We start from the raw sequence: 12,911 nt of genomic DNA on the forward strand, positions 1-12,911 counted from the left end.
AATTGAACTCAGGACCCTTTGGTCCACAGGCCACTGAGCCACACCTGCGAGGGCTCTCATTGTGGTTTTAGTTTGCATTTTCCTAATGGTTGGTAATGTTGAGCATCTTTTCATATGCATGTTGACCACTTGTATATTCTTTGGGAAAATGTCTATTCAACTATTTGCCCATTTTTAAACCCAGTTATTTGTTTTCTGTTGCTGCGTTGTAGGGGTTCTTTAAATTGCCAGGGCATTAACCCCTTATCAGATGTATGATTTGCAAACATGTTTTCCTGCCTGAGGGTTGCCTTTCGCTCTGTCGACTGTGTCCTTTGATGCAGACAGAGCTTGTGAGTGAGGCAGGCTTTGCTTGGGCTGCTGCGCCTTCCTGTCGCCTCAAAGAGCTCACGGCCAACCCCGATGCTCGAGGCTTTCCCTGTTTTACTTCTTGGACTTTCATAGTTTTAGGTCTCCAACCCATTTTGAGTTAATTTTTCTGTATGGTGTTAGGTAAGGGATCGACTTCATTCTCTTGGATGTGGGTGTCCAGTCTCCCCAGCACTATTTGTTGGAAACACTTTCCTTGAGAGCGTTTGAGATCTTGCTCCCTGACAAATGGCATCAGTTTGGCTCAAACACACTTTTTTTTTTTTAAATTTTGTGTGTGTGTGTGTGTGTGTGTGTGTGTGTTCTCCTTTAATCCTCACCCAAGGACCTGCTTAGAGAGAGAAACATCGATTGACTGCATTCTGTATCCCTATAGGCCGGGCTGGGGACCAAACCCAAAATTCAGGCATGTGCCCGATGGGGATCGAATCAGCGACCATTTGGTGCACAAGGATGATGCTCAGCCACTGAGTCATTTTGGCCAGGCATGGCTTAAATACATTTTATAAAAATTCTCTTAAAAACACACACAAGAATATTGTCTTTTCTCAGTTGAGTGGTCTAGGCACCCTTGTCAAAGGTCGTTTGACCATGTCTACAGGATTTATTTCTGGGCTCTCCATTCGGTTCCATTGGCCTATATGTTTGTCTTTAAAAAAAAAAAAATTGTTGTTCAGATTATTACAATTGTTCCTCTTTTCCCCCTCATAGCTCCCCTCCACCCGGTTCCCACCCTACCCTCTGCCCTTACCCTCTTCCTCCCACTGTCCTATTCCATAGGTGTACGGTTTTTGTCCACTCTCTTCCCATAACCCCCATACAGACACCCCTTTCCCCCTGAGAATTGTCAGTCCATTCCCTTTCTATGCCCCTGATTCTATTATATTCAACAGTTTTTTCTGTTCATCAGATTTTTTATTCCCTTGATTTTTAGACTCACTTGTTGATAGATATGTATTTGTTGTTCATAATTTTTATCTTTACCTTTTTCGTCTTCTTCCTCTTCTTTTTTTTATTAAAAAAATATATTTTATTGATTTTTCACAGAGAGGAAGAGAGAGGGATAGAGAGTTAGAAACATCAATGAGAGAGAATCATCGATCAGCTGCCTCTTGCACACCCCCTACTGGGGATGCACTCGCAACCAAGGTACATGCCCTTGACCGGAATTGAACCCGGTACCTTTCAGTTCCCAGGCCGACGCTCTATCCACTGAGCCAAACCGGTCCCGGCTTCTTCTTCTTCTTAAAGAATACCTTTCAGCATCTCATGTAATACTGGTTTGGCAGTAATGAACTCCTTTAGCTTTTTCTTATCTGTGAAGCTCTTTATTTGACCTTCAATTCTGAATGATAGCTTTGCTGGGTAGAATAATCTTGGTTGTAGGTTCTTTCTATTCATCACTTTGAATATTTTTTGCCACTCCCATCTGGCCTGAATAGTTTCTGTTGAGAAATCAGCTGATAGTCATATGGGTACTCCCTTGTAAATAACTATTTTTCTTTTGCTGCTTTTAATATTCTCTTTCTCCTGCCGAGACTGGTTTGGCTCAATGGATAGAGCGTCGGCTTGGGGACTGAAGGGCCCGGGTTCGATTCCGGTCAAGGGCATGTACCTTGGTTGCGGGCATATCCCCAGTAGGGGGTGTGCAAGAGGCAGCTGATCGATGACTCTCTCTCATCGATGTTTCTAACTCTCTATCTCTCTCCCTTCCTCTCTGTACAAAATCAATAAAATATATTTATAAATAAATAAATAAATAAATAAATAAATTAATTAATTAATATTCTCTTTGTCTTTTTTTATTTTTATTTTTATTTTTTTATTTTTTTAAAATAAATCTTTATTGTTCAGATTATTACAAATGTGATCCTCTTCCCCCCCTCAATTGCTCCCCTTCAGCAGGTTCCCACCCCACCCTCTGTCCTTTCCCCATCCCCCATTGTCCTCATCCATAGGTGCACAGTTTTTGTTCAGTCACTTCCCGCACCCCCACTCCCCTTTTCCCTGAGAATCGTCAGTCCACTCCCCTTCCATACCTCTGATTCTATTATATTCACCAGTTAATATTGTTCATCAGATTTTTAAATTCCCTTGGTTTTTAGATTCACTTGTTGATAGCTACGTATTTGTTGATCATAATTTTTATCTTTATCTTCTTCCTCTTCCTAAATAACCTCCTTCAGCAATTCATATAATTCTGGTTTGGTGGTGATGAACTCCTTTAGCTTTTTTTTTATTTGTGAAGCTCTTTATCTATCCTTTGATTCTGAGTGATAGCTTTGCTGGGTAGATTATTTTTGGCTGTAGGTTCTTGTTATTCATCACCTTGAATATTTCTTGCCATTCCCGTCTGGCCTGCATGGTTTCTGTTGAGAAATCAGCTGACAATCTTATGGGTGCTCCTTTATAGGTCACTACCTGCTTTTCTCTTGCTGCTTTTAATATTCTCTCTTTGTCTTTTGCTCTTGGAATTTTAATTATGATATGTCTTGGTGTGGTCCTCCTTGGATTCCTTTTGTTTGGGGTTCTGCGGGCTTCCTGGACTTGTAAGTCTATTTCTTTCCCCAGGTGAGGGAAGTTTTCTGTCACTATTTCTTCTAGTACTCTTTCGGTATCTTGCTCTCTCTCTTCTGGAATCCCCATAATTCTGATGTTGGTTCACTTGAAATTGTCCCAGAGGTTTCTTACACTATCTTCAACTTTCTGGATTCTCTTATCTTCTCCCTTCTGCAGAGGAGTGTCCTCTGGCTCTTTGTGTTCTAAATCTTTGTCTTGATTCTTGCGATCTTCCAGTCTGTTTTTAGGACTTTGTATAATATTTTTTATTTCAGACAATGTTTTCTTCATTTCTTGTTGATCCCTTATTATTTCTAGTTGCTCCCTTTTCATATCCTCATAGGTCTCATTTATTTTATTGGCCTTTTTAAGGATATTGTTGAATAACCTTATAACTGTAGTTTTGAACTCAATGTCCAATCTTTTCTTTTCCTCCATCTCCTTCCTTTGTGTCCTTCTTCTTGTCTGCATTTTAGTTGTTTCCCTGATTTGATGGAATAGCTTTGTGTGCTAGGTGTTCTGGTAGAGCCCAGTAGCACAGCCTTCCCAGTTACCTGTGGTGGACAGTCTTGGTGTAGCCCTTTGTGGGCTGTGTGTGCAGTCTTCCTCTCTTTGTCTTTTGCCCTTTGCATTCTAATTATGATGTGTCTTGGTGGGAAACTCTTTGGATTCCTTTTGTTTGGGTTCTGTGCACTTCCTGGACTTGTAAGTTGAATATTTCTTTCACCAGGTGGGGGAAGTTTTCTGTCATTGTTTCTTCAAATAGGTTTTCAATACCTTGCTCTCTCTCTTCTTCTGGCACCCCCATAATTCTGATATTGGTATGCTTGAAGTTGTCCTAGAGGCTCCTTACACTATCTTCATATTTTTGGATTCTCTTCTCTTTTTGCTTTTCTGGTTGGGTGTTTTTTACTTCTTTGTATTTCAAATCTTTGACTTGATTATTGTGATCCTCTAGCCTGCTGTTGGATCTCTGTTTATTATTGTTTATTTCAGCCAGTGTATGCTTAATTTCTAGTTGGTATTTTTTCATATCCTTGAGGGTCTCACTAAATTTATCAGCCTTTTTAGAAAATTATTGAAAAATCTTATAGAGTGGTTTTGAACTCTATATCCAGTTGTTTGCTTTCCTCCATTTCTTTCATTTGTGACCTGTTTGTCTCCTCTTTTTGGCTGCTTTCCTGAGTTGATAGAGTGGCTTTGGGTGCTAGGTGTCCTATAGGGCCCAGTGGCTCAGTCTCCCCAGTTACCTGAGGTGGACACTCTTGGTGCACTCCTTTGTGGGTTGTGTGCACAGTCTTGTATTATAGTTAAGCCTTGATTGTTGTTGGTATCACTGGGAGAAATTGACCTCCAGGCCAATTGGCTGTGAGGGTCAGCTGTGTCTATGCTGGGAGAACTTCTGTGCTGGAGACACCCTTATGAGATAAGACTTGCAAAAGCCTCTGTGCACAGCTTGGGGGGCTGGGGTCTCGTATAATTTATTTATTTAAAAATAAATAATTAAAAAATTATTTATTGTGCTTTTGTGTGTGTGTGTGGGTGGGGGGGTTATTTGTTTGTTTCAGAGAGAGAGAAATATCTATTTGTTGGTCCACATATTTATGCATTGAGTGGCTGCTTCTTGTGGGTGCCCTGACCAGGGATTGAACCCGACATATGGGGATGACACTCTAAGCAGCTGAGATACCCTGAGCAAGCCTCGAATTAAAATGCGACCCATGCTGAGACGGGTTTGGCTCAATGGATAGAGCATCGGCTTGGGGACTGAAGGGTCCCGGGTTTGATTCCGGTCAGGGGCATGTACCTTGGTTGCGGGCATATCCCCAGTAGGGGTGTGCAAGAGGCAGCTGATCGATGACTCTATCTCATCGATGTTTCTAACTCTCTATCTCTCTCCCTTCCTCTCTGTACAAAATCAATAAAATAAATATATTTTTTTAAAATGAATAAAAATAAAATAAAATGCAATCCGTGTTTACGATGGGCATGACCTTCCCGTGCTCCGAGTGCACAGTGCCAGCTCTCTCCCGCCCCGCCCCGCCCACCGTCCTGTCCCCAGGCGAAACGGCGCTGTTTCCCAGAGACCTTCCGTGCGAATGGAGGCACGTCCAGGCGGGTGCACCCCTCCTTCACAGGAATGTGTGGTTCTCGTGCCCCTGTGCCAGGCCCTGGGCAACCCTGTTCCGGCGGGCCATCCTCGGGGCACCCGGCCTGGTTCTCCGGTGCCCACCGTGTGGCACCCCCCGTGCAAGACAAACAGTTGCCGCCAACGTCTTATTCATAGGCCATTTTGCATACGTGGGAGTGTTTCTGCGGAATGAGTCCCTAGAAGTGCAGTCGTTGGTCGAAGGGAAGGGGCCTGTTATTTTGATAGGATCTGTCAAATTCCCCTCCCGGGGAGGGGCCCGGACTCCCCCCTCTGCAGGGTCCCCCGCCCCAGCTCCCACATCCTTGCCAGCTCATAGTGCTATCGAAAGCTGCCCTCTGCCAGCCTGTCAGGTGCAGTTGGCATCTCTCTGTAGGTCTGAGGTGCTTCTCCGTTATGACAAGCCAAGGTGGGCATCGTGCTGGGGGTTAAGGGTCCCCGGTGTTTCCTTGCCTGCGACCTGTCTGTTCTGTGGCCTTTGCTGTTTTAAGCAGTTTGCCTTTTGCTTATTTCTCTCCAGGAATGTTTTATGTTGTGGGAAAAGGAACGTTTCATCTGGGATTCGAGGAGCAAATATATTTCCCGGTCTGTCACTTTCTCAGCTCCACTCTCTGCCATTTATTTATCTGTTTGTTTGTTTTTAAAAAAATATATATTTTTATTGATTTTTCACAGGGAGGAAGAGAGAGAGAGAGAGACAGAGAGTTAGAAACATCGATGAGAGAGAATCATCGATCAGTTGCCTCTTGCACACTCCCCACTGGGGATGTGCCCACAACCAAGGTACATGCCCTTGACCGGAATCAAACCCGGGACCTTTCAGTCCCCAGGCTGACACTCTATCCACTGAGCCAAACCGGTCTCGGCTGTTTGTTTGTCTTAATATGTTTTATTCATTTCAGAGAGAGGAAGGGAGAGGGACAGATGGAAACATCAATGATGAGAGAGAATTATTGACCCCTGCATGCCCCCCACTGGGGACCGAGCGCACAACCCTGGACACATGCCCTGACGAGGAATTGAACCGTGACTTCCTGGTTCATAGCTCGATGCTCAGCTGCCTTCTGACGTTAGACACACATGGAGAGGTGTCAGGCCTCACGTCGCCTGACCTTTACACTCTTTATCTCCGGGGCCTTTTGCCGTGAGGACTTTTTAATTTTTACACAGCTGAGTTTGTCAACCTGAGTTTGTCAACCTAGGTTTTGTGCCATAGCTCGGCCTTTCCTAGCTGAGCATAAAAAGCCAGTTCTGCCGTGGTTTACTTCAGTGCTGCTGCAGTTTTGTCGCTTTCCTTGGGTCTTGAACGTAACGCATCCCAGTGGGAGGTGTGAGGCCCGAGGCAGGCAGTGTTGGTTCCGATGGTTAACCCTGTCCCAGCGCCACCCCCGAGAAACCCGTGTTTCCCATCCTGAGCCGCCGGGGCCTGTTTCTGAATGCCGGTCCACCGCTGCCCGTCTGCTCCGGGGCCGTGTCCGGGGCCGGGCGGGGAGCCTCCGTGCTGTGTTCTAACACATGCGCTGTGGCAGGTGACAGCTCAGACTCACGCCAGTGACCCCGAGCAAGTCGCTCCTTCACCGCCTCAGCTTCTATGCTTATAAAGTGGAATTAGTAATAACTCCTACTCCACAGGGCGATTGGGAGGAATAAATAACTTGGAGTATTAACATGCAACATGCCCGGAAGGTAACGCACATTAAGTGTTTTCCATTTATGTTGGTTATTTTAGGCCATTTTAAAATACATACATATTTTTATTGATTTTGGAGAAAGAAGGGAGAGGGAGAGAGAAACATCAATGATGAGGGGGAATCATGGATCGGTTGCCTCCTGCAGACCCCCCACTGGAGATCAAGCCCCCAACCCGGGCATTTGCCCTTGACGGGAATCAAAGCTGGGGCCCTTCAGTCCGCAGGCTGACGCTCTGTCCACCGAGCTAAGCCAGCCAGGGCTCCGAAAGGCCGTTTTTAATCCGTCTCTTGGCACCGATGTGTGGACAGCATTGATGAGCCTGTTGGGATGAGGAAACGGAGGCTTGGAGCCACGCCATGACAGCTGGGACTGGGTGAGCGGGGGCACTGACTCCGCCATTGGCCTGGCCTGTGAGAGCCACACACCTGGGCCCGGCCACGCAGGCCGTCCGATTCCCGCCCCGCGCGGGAGGGCCTCCTCTGGCCTCGCTGCGGCTGGCCCTCCGAGAGAAAGTGCCCCGGGGCCGCTCGCTGTGGAAATGAGGGTTGCCAGGCGCTGCGGCTGCGGGTCCCGGGTGGAAAGACTGGGGGCGGCGGGCTGGGAGCTCCAGCGGATCAGGCGCTCCTGGGCCCACGGAGGCGTCGGAGGGAACCAGGCCTCCCGGGAGGAGGGGGCCTGCTCTGGGCAGCCCCGAGGCCCTCAGCAGAAGCCCCTGTGTGGCTGGGCGAAGCCCTGACCTCTCTGAGCCTCGGTGTCCTCATCTGTCGAACGGGCAGGCTCAGGGGAGACGCTGTGTGCGTGCACCACAGGAGGGCCTGGAGGGTTGACGGGCAGCCTGCTAAAGTGAGACATCAGGAGAGAGGACCCAAGATGGCTGCTCGGGTAGGCAACTAGCCGCAGCCGCACACAACAATTTCAACAAAATACAACTAAAATATAAAATGGACATTACCCAGAACTACAGGAAAGTCGACTGACTGGAAATTCTACAACGAGAAGCAAGGAGAAAACCAGAAGGAGGCGCGGAGGAGCTGTAAAAGCCCAAGGTACGGAGACATGCGGCGCGCGGAGAGGACAGAGCCGGAGAGGAGGGAGGCCGAGTGCCTGGCTGGCGGTCCCAAGCGGGAAGGAGAGAAAAGCTCCGACTGTGCTGGGCCCAGCTCCAACTGCTCGGAACCCCAATTCTAGGCCAGACCCCGGGGACCCAGGCTCATCCATAGGGAGCCGGGCTGTAAGGCGGGACTCCGGGGAAGCGGCGAAAGGAGGTCCCGGAGGCGCACACACTGCGCGCAGAGAAGGGCCGGCCGGCTGTGCCGCGGGAGTGCCCTGACGGGAAGGAGACAGGGGCTCCAGACTGTTCTGAACGCCACCTCCAATCCCACTACCAACTGAACTGAACCCCAATACCGGACTCATTGGGGGAGAGCATAGACAGTTTGGCAGCAGGCGAAAATCGAGGGCACCTTTCTCTCAGAGGCGCTCGCAACAAGTACTGAAGGACCCTGAGTCTCAGGAGTCGCATAGGGTGGGGCTGACGGAAGCCAAGGCTGTAGGCTCCACCCTGTAACCCCGCCCCATCAGAAAAGCTGCCTGCGAAAACGCCTAAACCAAATAGATCACAAACGAAAGAAATGGAGGACAAAAAGTGACTGGATATAGAGTTCAAAACCACACTTATAAGGTTGTTCAAGAATCTCCTAGAAAAGGCCGATAAAATAAACAAGACCTATGAGGATATGAAAAGGGATCAACTAGAAATAATAAGGGATCAACAAGAAATAAAGAATACATTGTCTGAAATAAAAAATATTTTACAGAGTCCTAAAAACAGAAGGGAAGATCGCAAGAATCAAGTCAAAGATTTGGAATATAAAGAGCCAGAAGACACTCCTCCGCAGACGCAAGAAGGCCAGAGAATCCAGAAAGTTGAAGATAATGTAAGAAACCTCTGGGACAACTTCAAGCGAACCAACATCAGAATTATGGGGGTCCCAGAAGAAGAGAGAGAGCAAGATATTGAAAACATACTGAAAGAAATAGTGACAGAAAACTTTCCCCACCTGGTGAAAGAATTAGACTTACAAGTCCAGGAAGCGCACAGAACCCCAAATAAAAGGAATCCAAAGAGGACCACACCGAGACACAGCATTATTAAAATTCCAAGAGCAAAAGACAAAGAGAGAATATTAAAAGAAGCAAGAGCAAAGAAGGTAGTTACCTATAAAGGAGCACCTATACGATTGTCAGCTGATTTCTCAACAGAAACCATGCAGGCCAGACGGGAATGGCAAGAAATATTCAAGGTGATGAATAGTAAGAACCTACAGCCAAAAATAATCTACCCAGCAAAGCTATCACTCAGAATCGAAGGTCAGATAAAGAGCTTCACTAATAAAAAAAAAAAAGCTAAAGGAGTTCATTACCGCCAAACCAGAATTATATGAATTGCTGAAGGGGGTTCTTTCGGAAGAGAAAGTAAATAAAGATAAAAATTATGAACAACAAATACGTAACTATCAACAAGTGAATCTAAAAACCAAGGAAACTAAAAAAAAAAAAAAATCTGAGGAACAATATTAACTGTTGAATATAATAGAATCAGAGGTATGGAAGGGGAGTGAACTGTTTATTCTTGGGGAAAAGGGGAGAGGGGGATGTGGGAAGACACTGAACATAAACTGTGCACCTATGGATGAGGACAATGGGGAGTGGGGAAAGGGGAGAGGGTGGGGTGAGAAGGGGGGGGAAAGGAACATTTGTAATAATATGAACAATAAAAATTTATTTAAAAAAATAATAAAATAAAGTGAGACATCAAACCCTGTTCTGTGTTCCACCCCTGCCCCCCAACACACACGCACGCACACACTCACACACACACACACACACACACACACACACACACTCACACACACACACACACACACACACGCACACGAGCAGCTGGGAGCAGAGCCGGAGCCAAACCGCCAGCTCAGGGGCCTGTGCCAGGTGTGAGCAGAACAGACCCTGGCGGAGGCCGGGTTTGTCCCACCAGCAAGAGAGAGAAGGTAAGAGCCTGGGAAGGGGGTGGCGAGGGAGAGTGCCAGGTGCTGGGCCTGAGTGGAGGGGTCCTCCCCCCTCTGCTCCCCCTACCCCTCTGCTCCCCTTCCCCCCTCTGCTCCCCCTCCCCCCTCTGCTCCCCCTCCCCCCTGCACCCCCTCCCCCCTCTGCTCCCCCTCCCCCCTGCTCCCCTCCCCCTCTGCTCCCCCTCCCACCCTGCTCCCCCTCCCACCCTGCTCCCCCTCCCCCCTCTGCTCACCCTCCCCCCCTGCTCCCCCTCCCCCCTCTGCTCCCCCTCCCACCCTGCTCACCCTCCCCCTCTGCTCACCCTCCCCCTCTGCTCACCCTCCCCCCTCGGCTCCCCCTCCCCCCTCGGCTCCCCCTCCCCCCTCTGCTCCCCCTCCCCCCCTGCTCCCCCTCCCCCCCTGCTCCCCCTCCCCCCTCTGCTCCCCCTCCCCCCCTGCTCCCCCTCCCCCCTCTGCTCCCCCTCCCCCCCTGCTCCCCCTCCCCCCTCTGCTCCCCCTCCCCCCCTGCTCCCCCTCCCCCCCTGCTCCCCCTCCCCCCTCTGCTCACCCTCCCCCTCTGCTCACTCTCCCCCTCTGCTCACCCTCCCACCTCTGCTCTCCCTCCCCCCTCTGCTCACCCTCCCCACTCTGCTCCCCCCCCTCTGCTCCCCTCCCCCCTCTGCTCCCCTCCCCCCTCTGCTCCCCCTCCCCCCTCTGCTCCCCCTCCCCCCTCTGCTCACCCTCCCCCCTCTGCTTACCCTCCCCCCTCTGCTTACCTTCCTCACCTCAGCTCACCCTCCTCACCTCTGCTTACCCTCCCCCCTCTGCTCACCTTCCTCACCTCTGCTAACCCTCCCCCCTCTGCTCACCCTCCCCCCTCTGCTCACCCTCCCCCCTCTGCTCCCCCTTCCCCTCTCTGCTCACCCTCCCCCCTCTGCTCACCCTCCCCACCTCTGCTCACCCTCCCCCCTCTGCTCACCCTCCCCCCTCTGCTGACCTCCCCACCTCTGCTCACCCTCCCCCCTCTGCTCACCCTCCCCACCTCTGCCCACCCTCCCCACCTCTGCCCACCCTCCCCCTCTGCTCACCCTCCCCCCTCTGCTCACCTTCCTCACCTCTGCTCACCCTCCCCCCTCTGCTCACCCTCCCCCCTCTGCTCCCCCTCCCCCTCTCTGCTCACCCTCCCCCCTCTGCTCACCCTCCCCCCTCTGCTCACCCTCCCCACCTCTGCTCCCCCTCCCCTCTGCTCACCCTCCCCCCCTCTGCTCACCCTCCCCCCTCTGCTCACCCTCCCTCCTCTGCTCATCCTCCCCCCTCTGCTCACCCTCCCCCCTGCTCCCCTCCCCCCTCTGCTCCCCTGCCCCCTCTGCTCCCCCTCCCCCTCTCTGCTCACCCTCCCCCCTCTGCTCCCCCTCCCCACCTCTGCTCCCCCTCCCCCTCTGCTCACCCTCCCCCCTCTGCTCACCCTCCCCCCTCTGCTCACCCTCCCTCCTCTGCTCATCCTCCCCCCTCTGCTCACCCTCCCTCCTCTGCTCCCCCTCCCCCCTCTGCTCACCCTCCCCCCTCTGCTCACCCTCCCCACCTCTGCTCACCCCCCCCCCGCTCCCCCTCCCCACCTCTGTTCCCCCTCCCCACCTCTGCTCGGGGCCAGTCCAGGGTGGGGATGGGGGTGGGAGGGTAGAGGGAAGGGAAGAAAATGCAGACAGAAAGTCCCCAAGGAGTGTGGGGCTCTGAGGGGATCGCCCCAATTGCATATGCAGGTCCTTGCAGACCAATGCTGCCCCAGGCACTGTGCGGCCGGGCTCAGCAGAAAAAACTCAGGAGGCCACGAGGCCACACCTGGGACACTGCTTCTTGTTACCCGAAAGTCAAATTTAACAGGTGTCCTGCTTTCTACTGGACAAGCTTGCCCAGGGCGTGAGGGGGCAGGGCAGGGGGGTGGGAGGACTGCTGGGGAAGCTGGAGGGGGCACCCCACAGTCTTTGCATAGTGAAGAGGCCTCCAGAACTTTCTGCAGGCTCCGACGGACAGAGGTAGCCGGGAGGAACGGCGAGCGTGCCTGCCCACAGGGAGGCCCGGTCTCCTCAGGGCGATTCCACCTCGCGGATGGAGGCTGGGGCCCAGCCAGGCGGGAGCAGGAGGCCTGAGAAGGCTCAGCGGCAGCAAAGGCGGGAGGGAGCCTTGCAGCTGCAGGGAGACCACACTCCTGCTCACCCCTCTCCATGGCAGGGAGGGGGCGGGACAAGGCACCAGCCAGCGGATCCGGTCAGACCTGCTCTCCCTGCCCGCCTCCCACCCCTCACTGGCCCCCCATCACTGCCCGCCCCCTCACTGCCCACCCTCCCTCACTGCCGCCCCCCCTCACTGCCCGCCCACCCGCCCCTCACTGCCCACCCCCTCACTGCCCCCCCACTGCCCGCCCCCCTCACTGCCCGCCCTCCCCTCACTGCCCGCCCCCTCACTGCCGCCCCCCCCCTCACTGCCCCTGCCCCCTCACTGCCCGCCCCCCCTCACGCCCACACCTCCCCCCACCACAGGCCACCCCCCCCTCACGGCCCCGCCCTCCCCCATCCGGCCCCCCCCCTCAACTCTGCCCTCCCGCCCACGCATCCCCCCTCACTTGCCTGCCCCCCCCCCTCCGGCCCGCCCGCCCCCCTCACTGCCGCCCTCCCCCCTCACTGCCCACACCCACCCCACCGGCCCCCCCTCACCCCCTCACTGCCCACCCCCCCCTCACTGCCCCACCCCCCCCTCCTACTGCCCCACCCCCCATCACTGCCCGCCCCCCTCACTGCCCGCCCTCCCCCTCACTGCCCCCCTCCAGCCCTCCCCCCTCACTGCCCCCACCCAACCTCACTGCCCCGCCCCCCCCTCACTGCCCGCCCGCACCTCCCCCCTCACTCACTGCCCCCGCCCCCCCTCAGCGTGCACTGCCCTCCCCCCCTTACTACTGCCCGCTCCCTCACTGCCCGCCACCTCACTGCGCTTCCCGCCCTCCCCCCCCCTCACTGCTGCACCACCCCCCCCTCACTGCCCCGCCCCACCCTTACTGCCCGCCCTCGCCCCCCCCTCACTACTGCCGCGCCCCCCTAACT

The sequence above is a fragment of the Pipistrellus kuhlii genome, unplaced genomic scaffold (genome assembly GCF_014108245.1).
Source record: "Pipistrellus kuhlii isolate mPipKuh1 unplaced genomic scaffold, mPipKuh1.p scaffold_m20_p_48, whole genome shotgun sequence".
Taxonomy (NCBI): Eukaryota; Metazoa; Chordata; class Mammalia; order Chiroptera; family Vespertilionidae; genus Pipistrellus; species Pipistrellus kuhlii.